Genomic DNA, 12,746 nt, shown 5'->3' with positions numbered 1-12,746 from the left:
GAGCCCACCCCCCATAAAAGTGTGATTGAACACATTTTGGGTATGCAGAACCGCATAAGCGCGGTCATGCCAATTGTGAAGGAGCACTTACAGGAGGCTCAGGCCGCGCAAAGCGGCCGCTACAATAGACAAGCCACCGTGCGGACCTTTAAACCCGGGGATCGGGTGTTGGTATTGATCCCCACGGCGGAGAGCAAATTCCTGGCTCAGTGGCAAGGCCCCTACGAGATAAAGGAAAGAGTAGGGGTGGTTAACTATAAAGTATTGCAGCCCGGTAGGCGGAAACCTGAACAAATATACCATGTCAACCTATTAAAACCTTGGCAGGAACGGGAAAGCCTGATGGCTGTTTTTTCCCCACCTCCCTCCTCTTCGGGTCGTTCACATCCGGCTCCAGCGACCTCCGGAGAGGACGAACCGGAAGTAAGGATTGGAGAAGCCCTCACCAAGCAACAGAGGCGAGAGGCCAGACGGTTGGTTCAGCAGAACCCCGATGTCTTCTCCGAGCTGCCCGGTAGGACCAGTCTGATACGACATGATATTGTCACCGAGCCCCACCTGAAGGTACGCCTGAAGTCATACCGGGTACCGGAGGCTCGACGACAAGCCATATCGGAGGAAGTAAAGACAATGTTACGCCTGGGGGTCATCGAAAAATCCCGGAGTGAATGGGCTAGTCCGATTGTCCTAATACCAAAACCCGATGGCTCCTTAAGGTTCTGCAATGACTTTAGGAGATTGAACGAAATATCCAAGTTCGATCTCTACCCCATGCCCCGGGTGGATGAGCTGATTGATAGGCTGGGACAGGCGCGATATTTTACCACGCTCGACCTGACCAAAGGGTACTGGCAGGTGCCACTAACGGAGTCCGCCAAGGAGAAAACCGCTTTTGTTACGCCGGAGGGTCTCTTCCACTATGTTGTCTTGCCTTTTGGGTTACATGGCGCTCCGGCCACGTTCCAGAGGTTGATGGACTTAGTGCTGGAACCCCACCAGGCGTATGCATCAGCGTACCTGGATGACATCATTATTTACAGCTCCGATTGGCAGACCCACTTGGAACAGGTACAAGCGGTGGTGGACGCGCTTCGATCAGCCGGATTGACAGCCAATCCCAAGAAATGTGCATTGGGACTCACGGAAGCCCGCTACTTGGGCTACGTGATAGGCCAAGGAGTGATTAAGCCCCAAATTAACAAGGTTGAGGCGATCCAGAAGTGGCCTAGACCCCTGACCACGAAGCAGGTTAGGGCCTTCCTGGGTATCGTGGGGTACTACAGGAGGTTTGTAAAGGATTTTGCGGGACTATCAGCCCCCTTGACGGACCTTCTCAAAGGCAAGAAGTCCGTCATGGTGCGGTGGACTCCGCAGGCCGAGGACTCCTTCCGGGCCCTGAAGGGGGTCCTGTGCGGACAGCCCGTTCTGGTCAACCCTGATTTCCGGAAGGAGTTCATTGTACAGACTGACGCCTCGGAGGTCGGCCTGGGGGCAGTGCTGTCTCAGGTGGTTCAGGGGGAGGAACACCCCGTCACCTTCTTGAGTAGGAAGCTCACCCCTCCCGAGCGGAATTATAGCGTAGTGGAGAAGGAGTGCCTGGCGATCAAGTGGGCCTTGGAGTCCCTACGCTATTACCTGCTGGGACGGCAGTTTCGCTTGGTGACGGATCACTCTCCACTGGTCTGGATGAGGTCCGCCAAGGAACGGAATGCCCGGGTTACCCGGTGGTTCCTTTCTCTGCAGAACTTCCGGTTTACGGTTGAACACCGGGCCGGTAGGTTGCAGGGCAACGCCGATGCCTTGTCCCGCGGCCCGTGCTTGATGGCTGGAGTTCAACCCCGCACGCTTGAACTGAGGGGGGGGTATGTGAGACTGTGACCGGGGTTATCTATGACGGCCGGTATGTCTCGCCCAGGTTGTGCTCACTCCATGATAGAAAGTAAATCCACTATAGGGTTAATGCTGTTTCCCTACAGGCTTAAGGAAGGGTTAAAAGGAAACAGGAACGAGGGCAGGTGTGCCGGGTGTGGGGGAAGTGACCAGAACTTCCTGAGCCCTCTGCTGGAGAGGCACATGTATTTTGTTATGGACTTTTTGTTTGGACATTAAAACCGTGTGCTGTGAACCTTGATGCCTGGATCCCGTGTCTTCTGCTGCGCAGCCGACCGTGCTACCTCACACCGGCTAGCATACAAAAATATGGCGAAGCCCATGTCATTTTTTTTTTCTTTTTGGGCAAAAAACTGCATACAGTCCTGGATGGAGGATGCTGAGCCTTGTAGTTCTGCAGCTGCTGCCTGCTCTCCTGCATACACTAGTGAATGGAGGATGCTGAGCCTTGTAGTTCTGCAGCTGCTGTCTGCTCTCCTGCATACACTAGTGAATGGAGGATGCTTAGCCTTGTAGTTCTCCAGCTGCTGTCTGCTCTCCTGCATACACTAGTTCTGCAGCTGTCTGTCTGCTCTCCTACATACAATGAACATTTTGAAGAAGGAAATGACATCAGACCTTTTTTTTTTTTTTTTTTTCATCAACAATCTTTAATGGCATTGTGCACTGATTAAAAACGCAGTGAGCAAAAACGCAGCAAAAAACGCGGCAAAAACGCATGCGTTTTTGTCGCGTTTTTTAGCCGCGGGTGCGTTTTTTGAGACAACGCACATAAAAACGCCTAGTGCGCACATACCCTAACATGCTAATGGGGGCGACTGGCCGGGGAACTAATGGCCAGGGGATTAGTCCCTGCACTCATTAGCATACAATAAAAGATCTTTAGAAATACTTCTTCTAAAGATCCCGTTATCTATGCTAGTGTATACAGGGACTATTAGGCAGGGATTAGCAATATGTACCCAGAACTGCTCTTGGTTCTGGGTGCATATTGGACCTGACAGGTTCCCTTTAAAACTGTGGGTATTTGGAATTAATCGAATTGTTCTTGGTAGTCCATTCCTAGAAAATTGGCGCAGCTCAAAAGAAGGTCTTGGAGACTCAGTGGGAGGTTCGGATTATAGAGGATGTGTGTCTTAGATAATGAGCGCAACAGAGGACATGGGTAGAGTGATAGAGATGAGGGATGAGATGTGGAGCGAGACTGAGATGAGATGTGGAGTGAGACTGAGATGAGGGATGAGATGTGGAGTGAGACTGAGATGAGGGATGAGATGTGGAGCGAGCCTGAGATGAGGGATGAGATGTGGAGCGAGCCTGAGATGAGGGATGAGATGTGGAGCGAGCCTGAGATGAGGGATGAGATGTGGAGCGAGCCTGAGATGAGGGATGAGATGTGGAGCGAGCCTGAGATGAGGGATGAGATGTGGAGCGAGCCTGAGATGAGGGATGAGATGTGGAGCGAGCCTGAGATGAGGGATGAGATGTGGAGCGAGCCTGAGATGAGGGATGAGATGTGGAGCGAGCCTGAGATGAGGGATGAGATGTGGAGCGAGCCTGAGATGAGGGATGAGATGTGTAACGAGCCTGAGATGAGGGATGAGATGTGGAGCGAGACTGAGATGAGGGATGAGATGTGGAGTGAGACTGAGATGAGGGATGAGATGTGGAGCGAGACTGAGATGAGGGATGAGATGTGGAGCGAGACTGAGATGAGGGATGAGATGTGGAGTGAGACTGAGATGAGGGATGAGATGTGGAGCGAGCCTGAGATGAGGGATGAGATGTGGAGCGAGACTGAGATGAGGGATGAGATGTGGAGCGAGCCTGAGATGAGGGATGAGATGTGGAGCGAGCCTGAGATGAGGGATGAGATGTGGAGCGAGCCTGAGATGAGGGATGAGATGTGGAGCGAGCCTGAGATGAGGGATGAGATGTGGAGCGAGCCTGAGATGAGGGATGAGATGTGTAACGAGCCTGAGATGAGGGATGAGATGTGGAGCGAGACTGAGATGAGGGATGAGATGTGGAGTGAGACTGAGATGAGGGATGAGATGTGGAGCGAGACTGAGATGAGGGATGAGATGTGGAGCGAGACTGAGATGAGGGATGAGATGTGGAGCGAGACTGAGATGAGGGATGAGATGTGGAGCGAGACTGAGATGAGGGATGAGATGTGGAGCGAGCCTGAGATGAGGGATGAGATCTGGAGCGAGCCTGAGATGAGGGATGAGATGTGGAGCGAGACTGAGATGAGGAATGAGATGTGGAGTGAGACTGAGATGAGGGATGAGATGTGGAGCGAGACTGAGATGAGGGATGAGATGTGGAGCGAGCCTCTGAGATGTGGAGCGAGCCTCTGAGATGTGGAGCGAGCCTCTGAGATGTGGAGCGAGCCTCTGAGATGTGGAGCGAGCCTCTGAGATGTGGAGCGAGATGGAGGGCGGTACAGAACAGTGGAGGGCTATGTGGGTGAGAGTGCTAAGTTGATATCAACCAGTGCAATGACTGGCACAGGGTGGAGGCATTGATGTAGTGGTTGGAGAGGAAAATTATTCTGGCTGCCGCAACCAGGATGGAGAGGGGAACGTTTAGTAAGAGGGAGGCCGATTAGTAGAGTATTGCAACAGTCCAGACAAGAATATATAAGAGCGACAGCGTTTTTGCAGAGTCAACGGTAAAAAGAACCTATTTTTGCGGTGTAGCTGATAGCGAGCGAGTGAACGAATGTTGGGAATGAAGAAAAGATCTGAGTCAAATATAACCCCAAGATGGGACCGTGCTGCTGAGGAGAAATGGTCGAACCACACACAGAAACGGCAATATTGTGTTTCTGAAGGTTACCTGAGGGAGGAACATGTTTCCAGCGCGTTTTCTTTTTAGTGTTTTCAAAAATCTCTGTTTGCCGTCTGTCTGCTGAGTCTTTGCCTCTGTTACTGGTCTCTGATATTGTGTGCAGCGATGCCATCATCCTGGGCAGAGCCATGGAGCTCGAGCATTGGCTGATTTTCACTGAAAGGTCCCTGTTCAGAAGTATAGGACCAATGTGCCATCATGGAGAAATCTGCCGTATGTGAATATACCAGAGCGGAGTGGATCTATCCTTAGTCGTGATGTCAGGGACCAGAAGATCCCAAAGATGGACCCAGTGACCAGACTGTGGCAGCCGGAGGAGTATGACTTGTGTGTTATTCTCTGTGGTGTCAGGGGTCCTTGGGGGTCACTGATCCATTGTCCATTCTGTCACTGTCCCACTGAGGTGTCAGGTTGGGGATTGGTGGAGGAACCAGGTTACTGGTACTGTATGTGAGCAGTGCAGCAGAAGCTGTCACCTTACCTGGCAGAGTGCCGTGTGTGGTGGGAGCTCGGAGACCGCTCTGCACATCTGCTTCCTCCCTCCTTGCTCGGTCATCCTCGGAGCCGTCTCTTGGAAACATTGATCTTAGCTGATATCTTATGTAATTAGTGCTGGAAGTTTAGAAAATCCCTCCTGATACAGCACTTCTGTCACTCACCGCGCTCCATAATCTACCGCCAGTGCAATACACGACCCACGTGGGATGGATCCATCACTTTCTAATTCAAAGAACGGTGTACTCCGGAGCTCAGAATTGAGAGTTTGCGGCACCTATCGCTGTAGGACCCCCTCAGCGGTGGTCACCTTTAATCTCATGGTGATGTTTGCAGTTGTGTTCTGTATTTTTGCCTCATTAGAGTTGAGCGGATTGCTAATAATCCGGGTCCGGCGGATCAGTGGTGGGTTGACAAAGAAAGTCCGGATCCGATCCGGAATCTGGCCCAATATATGTGAAATGAGGAGCGGAATCCGGGAAGAGAGAGACCGGATTCCCGCGGCCGGGCCGGACGAGGATCTACCGCTGAAACCGCGTGGATCCGGATATTTGAAGTCCGGGTCCGCTCAACACTACTCCTTATCACTAACTTCTTTCATTCTCATATTCTGCAATCTTGAACTTCTTTTCCTCTTAATCAGGCGACCTATGTCCTTGTGGAATATCCTGTTCCCGATGTTGCCTCCTCCGGAGATCTTTCTTTCCTCTTTTAAACACCACTAATCGTGACTTTCCATTGAAAACCTGAGCAAGCGCCGTGTAACAAAAAACACCCCTCTCACCCCTCTTTCAGCAAAGTGCTGCTCTACAAGAGGGCAGCGACATGTGTTCTGTAACATTAGTAAGCCCTGATCTTGGCAGGGATCGCCGTGAGCACAGACGGCTAAATGTGGCAGCCAAATGTCCCACCTTGCCAGGAGGAGATGATGACTGCATGCCTGGCAATCGCTGCGGGGCATTGCTGGATCTCCTGCTGGATAATGGAGTAAATGGATGTAGAGCCGTGTAGTAGATGGTGGCACTGAGCTGGGTTTACATGCCCAATCAGCAGGCCTTCAGAATATATTAGTTTGGGCACGAAGATTCGGCATCTCACCAGACAAGTCTCCATTACTGGAGCTAGACCTGGTATTCCTGCTGGACATTATTTAAAAAAAAAATAAAAAATGGCAATTGGCTGTTACCAGAGCCTTGGTCACATGGAGAGTACCTGTTTTGACATTCAGCTCCTTGGTGGTCTTTCCCCGGGGTGCCCCCCCACTGCCACACACAGGTTTGATGGTACTCACACAAGCCCCCATGCATAAGTGTGATGATCGCCCCCGCCCACAAGTGTGACACACACAAACACCTGCACACAAGTACGATGGCTTCCCCCTCCCTCCTCCCACACAAGCATGAGTGTTATAGTACGCACACAAACCACTGCACACTAGAACGATCATTTCCCCCCCCTCCCCCACGCACACGTGTGATGGTACGCACACAAGAATGATGGTTGGTGTCATCGTCCCCCATTTGCAAGTGTGATGGTTGGCTTCCCCCTCCCTCAAATGTCATGGTACGCAAACAAGCCCCTATGCAGAGGTGTGATGGTCGTCCCCCACCCACTAGTGATGTAAACATATAACTCCTCGCACACAAGTACAATGGTTCCTCCCCCCCCCATGCACAAGAATGATGGTGCACACAGAAGAATGATGGTCTGTGTCGTCATCCCCCATTCACAAGTGTTATGGTCAGCCCCCACAAGTGTGATGGTACACACAAACCACTGCACACGAGTACGATGGTTCCCCCATTCCCACCCACGCACAAGTATGATGGTCAGTGTTGTCGTTCCCAGCGCACAAGTGTGATGGTACACAGATGAATGGTGGTCGGTGGTGTTGTCCCCATACACAAGTGTGATGGTTGCCCCCCTTCCCACAAGTGTCATGGTATGCACACAAGCCCCTATGCACAGGTGTGATGGTTGCCCCCCTTCCCACAAGTGTCATGGTATGCACACAAGCCCCTATGCACAGGTGTGATGGTTGCCCCCGCTCACTACTGATGTACACATACAAACCCCTACACACAAGTACAATGGTCCCCCATGCACAAGTATGATGGTATGCACACAAGAATGATGGTCGGCGTTGCACGCACACAAGTGTGATGGTCTGCACATAAGCCCCTGCACACAAGAATGATGGTCGGTGTCATTCCTCCCATATAAAAGCATGGTGGTCCTCCCTGGCCACCCATGAGTATGCTGGTTCCCCCCACACTCCTCGTGCATAAGTATGCTGGTCCATAACACCCCCCCCCACCCCTGTACACAAGTATGGTTCTACACTTGCCAAACACAGTCTCCGTGCACAAGTACAATGGCCCCCAACACACAGCACCCCGCATAGTATGAGTGGAGAATGGGCTATCGGGGTATGTATACAGCCATCAAACCTGATTTCCCTGTGGATTTGGGCCCTGAAGGAAAGAAGTCTCATGTACAGTGAATGCAAAAAAACAATAATGACCAGCAGCCCTGAATGTACAGGTGCCGTCTGCCATGCGCTCGCTGCTGTGTATACATACACATAAAGCTGCACTGTCAGCAGAGTAAGCTACACAGGGAGCGGCAGGGAAAGGATCTGTGGGGCTGGAGTAACGTGACTAGGAAGGCAGCTGAGGCACATGCACGTTCTGCTGGACGAGGTATGAGGTGGATTGTGTTTCTGAATGATCCTGCTAATATGTATGGTATATAGAGCAGAGCATTCACTGACACCTCCACCTGCACTTTTTTTTCCACTCCCTGTACATGAGACATCAAGAGTACGTGAGATGTCCTAAACTGTGTATATATGTGCATAGGATGTCTAAGATCGGGGGACATTTCTTCTTCTTCTGCAGAGGAGTGCCATGTCAGTGTATGGAGAGGCCATGCAATGCTCTGCCGAGAACTGCTGTGCACTGATGAGAAGCAAACACCCAGAAACACATGTCTGCAAATAGTGTCTTGTTTGGCTTCTTATCCTAAGTCATGTGGTGAAGCTCATTAAAGGGTAACTTTTTGGATTGCTGAATCCAATGAAGGCTACTTGCATGTTCTCATGTATATATACACCCCACATACATGTATATACCGTACTATGCAAACGTTTTAGGCAGGTGTGGCAAAAGTGCTGCAAAGGAAGAATGCCTTTTGAAAAAAATAAATTAAAGTATTAACTGTTTATTATAGCAGTTAATAAAATGCAAAGTGAATAAACAAGAGAAATGTAATTCAGATCAATATTAGGCGTCACTGCACTTTTGCCATCAAAGCATCAGTTCTTCTAGGTGTCCTTGTTCTCAGATCTTGTGTATGAGACTTGTGCAGATCCTTTGGTTTCTTCATGTAATACCCTCAGACTGGATGATGCTGACATCAGGGATCTGTGGGGGCCGGATCATCACTTCCAGAGCTCCTGGTTCTTCTTTACGCTGCAGATAGTTCTTAATGATATTGGGTATGTGTTTGGGGTCGTTGTCCTACTGCCGAATACATTTTGAGCCAATTTGCTGCCTCCCTGATGGTACCGTATGATGAATAAGTACTGTATTTTTCAGTTTATAAGACGCACTGGATTATAAGACGCACCCCAAGTTTAGAGAGTGGAAAAAAAAGTTAAAAAAAAAAAAAAAAATACAAAACAAAAGTAGGGTCCATCTTTAGAATCCATTGGCCTCTTAACGGGGTGAATGTTAGTGGTGGTGGAGCAGGATCACAGGAGGCAGGGGCGGTGGGGGAGCAGGACGATGGTGCGGGCGTTCCAGATGCTGTGAGGCAACTTCCAGAAACTGTCGGAAGTGCGGGATTCAAATAAATGGCGCCCAGAGTCTGCATTTTCAGATTGATCTATCGGCTCAATGACAAGCCAAGATCTCATCTGCGCACACACCATTTCCGGGTGCTATTATCCTTAAGTCTGCTGCTGGGAGATCAATGGGCCGGAGGCAGCACGTGCACAGATGAGATCTTGACCCAAGAGCTCCATTTGCGCAAGCGTCGCTTCGGGGCACCATTATTTGAACCCCGCACCGCCGACTGTTTGAGGATGCCCCTGCCTCACAGACCGGTGCCGCACAGGCCCCAGCACAGCGCCTGCCTCCTGCGACCCCTCTCCAGCACCTGCCGGTAAGGTACATTCGGATTATAAGACGCACCCATCATTTTCCTCCCAATTTTTTGGGAGGAAAAGTGTGTATTATAATCCGAAGAATACGGTATATTCCGCAGCATTTAAGACACCAAGAAATGGGCAAAGTTGAGAACGGTAGATCAGTGGCCGGCCTAGTAACCCTACTGCATCAGATGAGACATATCATGCTTCCCTTCGAATTCGGAAGAGGTCCAGCAGTGCCATCAACTCAGAACTGGGAGCAACCAGTGGGACCTGGTGACACCCGTTTACTGGTCAGAGGAGTCTGGCCAGAAGTGGTCTTCAGGGAAGAATTGCAGCCATAAGCCATAGCTTTAAAATGGTAACGATCAAAAGACTCAACTATGCACATGAACTTAGGAACCTGGGTGCCGAAAAATGGACTAATGAGTCAATGGATTAATGGTGTCCTCAATGCTGAGAAATATGTCAGATACATATTCATCCTATAACACCATCAGGGAGGCGTCTGATTGGCTCCAAATTTATTCTGCAGCAGGAAAACTACCCCAAATATACAAGCAAAGTCATTAAGAATAATCTTCAGCGTAAAGAGAAACAAGGAGTCCTGGAAGTGATGATTTGTCCCCAAAGATCCCTGATCTCCGCATCATCCAGTCTGTGTGGGATGAAGAGACAGAAGGATTTGTACAAGTCTCATGCATAAGATCTTGGTTTGTTCTTCAGTATGCTTGGAACAACCTCCTTGAGTTCCTCCCAAAAACTGTGTATAAATGTATCTCGAAGAACTGATACTGTTTTGAAGGCAAAAGGCGGGCACAGCAAATAGTGATGTGATTTAGATTTCTCATTTGTTCGTTCACTTTGTTAATTGATAAAATTAAACTATTAACCCTTCTTTCTTTTTTGGAAAGTATTCTTACTGTGCAAAAATTTTTTCCCACACCTGACAAACCTATAAACCAATATGTTTGCGTATACACACCGTTATGGCCAAAAGTGTTGGTATCCTTGAAATTGTTCCAGAAAATTAAGTATTTCTCCCAGATAATTATTGCAATTACACATGTTTTGTTATACAGGTTTATTTCCTTTTGTATTTTAACAATAAAAAAAGGCAAATTGGACATCATTTTACACAAAACCAACGAAATGGGCCTGACAAAATTGTTGGCACCTTTCCAAAATTGTAGGGAAACAACTGTTTCAAGCATGTGATGCTCGTTCACACTTGCCTGTGGCAAGTAAAAGGTGTGGGCAATATGAAAATCACACCTAAAACTAGACAAAAAGGGGAGAGGTTGACTGACTTTTTGCATTGTGTGTCTGTGTGTGCCACACTAAGCATTGAGATCAAAAAGAGAAAAGAACTGTCTGAGGACTTGAGAACCAACATTGTTGAGAAATATCCACAATCTCAAGGTTACAAGTCCATCTCCAGAGATCTTGATGTTCTTTTGTTCTTGGTGCACAACATAATCTAGAAGTTTACAACCCATGGCCCTGTTGCTAATTTTCCTGGACGTGGAGGGCAAAGAAAAACTGATGAAACGTTGCAACAACACAGGGTAGTCCGGATGGTGGATAAGCATCCCCAATCAAGTTCCAAAGAAATGCTGTCCTACGGACTCTGGGTGGATCAGTGTCAGTGTGAACTATCCGTCGACCTATGGAGGGCCCCACTGCTGACACAGAGACATAAAATAAAGCTAGACTGCAGTTTGCAAAAATGTAGGTGAGTAAGCCAAAATCATTCTAGGAAAGCATTTTGTGGACAGATGAGCTTTTAGGTGAAACACATCATTCTACTATTTTTACCAAAAACGGAATGAGGCCTTCAAAGAAAATGACACACTGCCTTCAGTCAAATATGGTGGAGGTTCAAAGATGTTTTGTAGTTGTTTTGCTACCTCTGTCACTGGGTGCCTTGACTGTGTGCAGGGCTTCGTGAAATCTGAAGATTACCAAAGGATTTTGGGTCAGACTGAACTGCCCAGTATTAGAATGCTGGGTTTGCGTCCTAGGTCATGCGGCTTCCAGCAGGAAAATGTGCCCAAACATATTTCAAGAAATGTCGAGAAATGGGAAAAAAAGCGCTGGAGAGTTCTGAAATGGCAGCAATGAGTCAGGATCTAAATCACATTGACACCTGGGGAGATATCTTAAAATTGCTGTTGGGAAAAGGCGCCTTCCAATATGGGAGACCTGGAGTAGTTTGGAAGAGAGTCCAAAATTCCGATTTAGGTGTAAGAAGCTTGTTGATGGTTATAGGAATCGATTGATTGCAGTTACCGTATTTTTCGGACTATAAGACGCACCTGACCATAAGACGCACCCTGGTTTTAGAGGAGGAAAATAGGAAAATTAAAATTTTAAGAAAAAAATGTGGTCATGACACACTTATGGGGCGAGGATCTGCTGCTGACACTGTTATGGGGTAATGTCCTGCTCATATACTCCCCAGCCTGCTCATATACTCCCCAGCCTGCTCATATACTCCCCAGCCTGCTATTACCCTCATCCTCCTCATATACTCCCCAGCCTGCTCATATACTCCCCAGCCTGCTATTACCCTCATCCTCCTCATATACTCCCCATCCTGCTCATATACTCCCCAGCCTGCTACTACCCTCATCCTCCTCATATGCTCCCCAGCCTGCTCATATGCTCCCCAGCCTGCTCATATACTCCCCAGCCTGCTCATATGCTCCCCAGCCTGCTCATATACTCCCCAGCCTGCTCATATGCTCCCCAGCCTGCTCATATACTCCCCATCCTGCTCATATACTCCCCAGCCTGCTATTACCCTCATCCTCCTCATATGCTCCCCAGCCTGCTCATATGCTCCCCAGCCTGCTCATATGCTCCCCAGCCTGCTCATATGCTCCCCAGCCTGCTCATATGCTCCCCAGCCTGCTCATATGCTCCCCAGCCTGCTCATATGCTCCCCAGCCTGCTCATATGCTCCCCAGCCTGCTCATATGCTCCCCAGCCTGCTCACATGCTCCCCAGCCTGCTCACATGCTCCCCAGCCTGCTCACATGCTCCCCAGCCTGCTATATACTCTCCATGCTGCTCATAATATACCCCTATCCTGCTATATGCTCTCATCCTGCTCATATACTCCCCAGCCTGCTATATACCCTCATGCTGCTTATACTCCCCATGCTGCTATATACCCTCATCCTGCTCAAAAACTTCCCAGCCTGTTCATAATATTCCCCTATCCCGCTATATGCCCACTTCCTGGTGTATGGCCGCATCCTGTGGCACATAAAAAAAAATAAACGTTCATACTCACCTCACCTCACTCCCTGCAGCACCGCTCCTCTTAGTGTCTATGTCAGCGGCA

The 12,746-nt window shown here is 49.2% G+C and overlaps 1 protein-coding gene across 1 annotated transcript in view; it reads left to right on the top strand.

Annotated features, from left to right (window-relative positions):
- The window catches only part of TAPT1 (transmembrane anterior posterior transformation 1), a 156,354-nt gene that overhangs the window by 70,194 nt on the left and 73,414 nt on the right, over nt 1-12,746 (top strand). The gene's annotated exons all lie outside the window — the stretch shown is intronic.

The sequence above is a fragment of the Anomaloglossus baeobatrachus genome, chromosome 1 (assembly GCF_048569485.1).
Source record: "Anomaloglossus baeobatrachus isolate aAnoBae1 chromosome 1, aAnoBae1.hap1, whole genome shotgun sequence".
Lineage (NCBI taxonomy): Eukaryota > Metazoa > Chordata > Amphibia > Anura > Aromobatidae > Anomaloglossus > Anomaloglossus baeobatrachus.
Note: the sequence above shows the minus strand (reverse complement) of the source record. Positions and strands in the feature narration are given on the sequence as shown.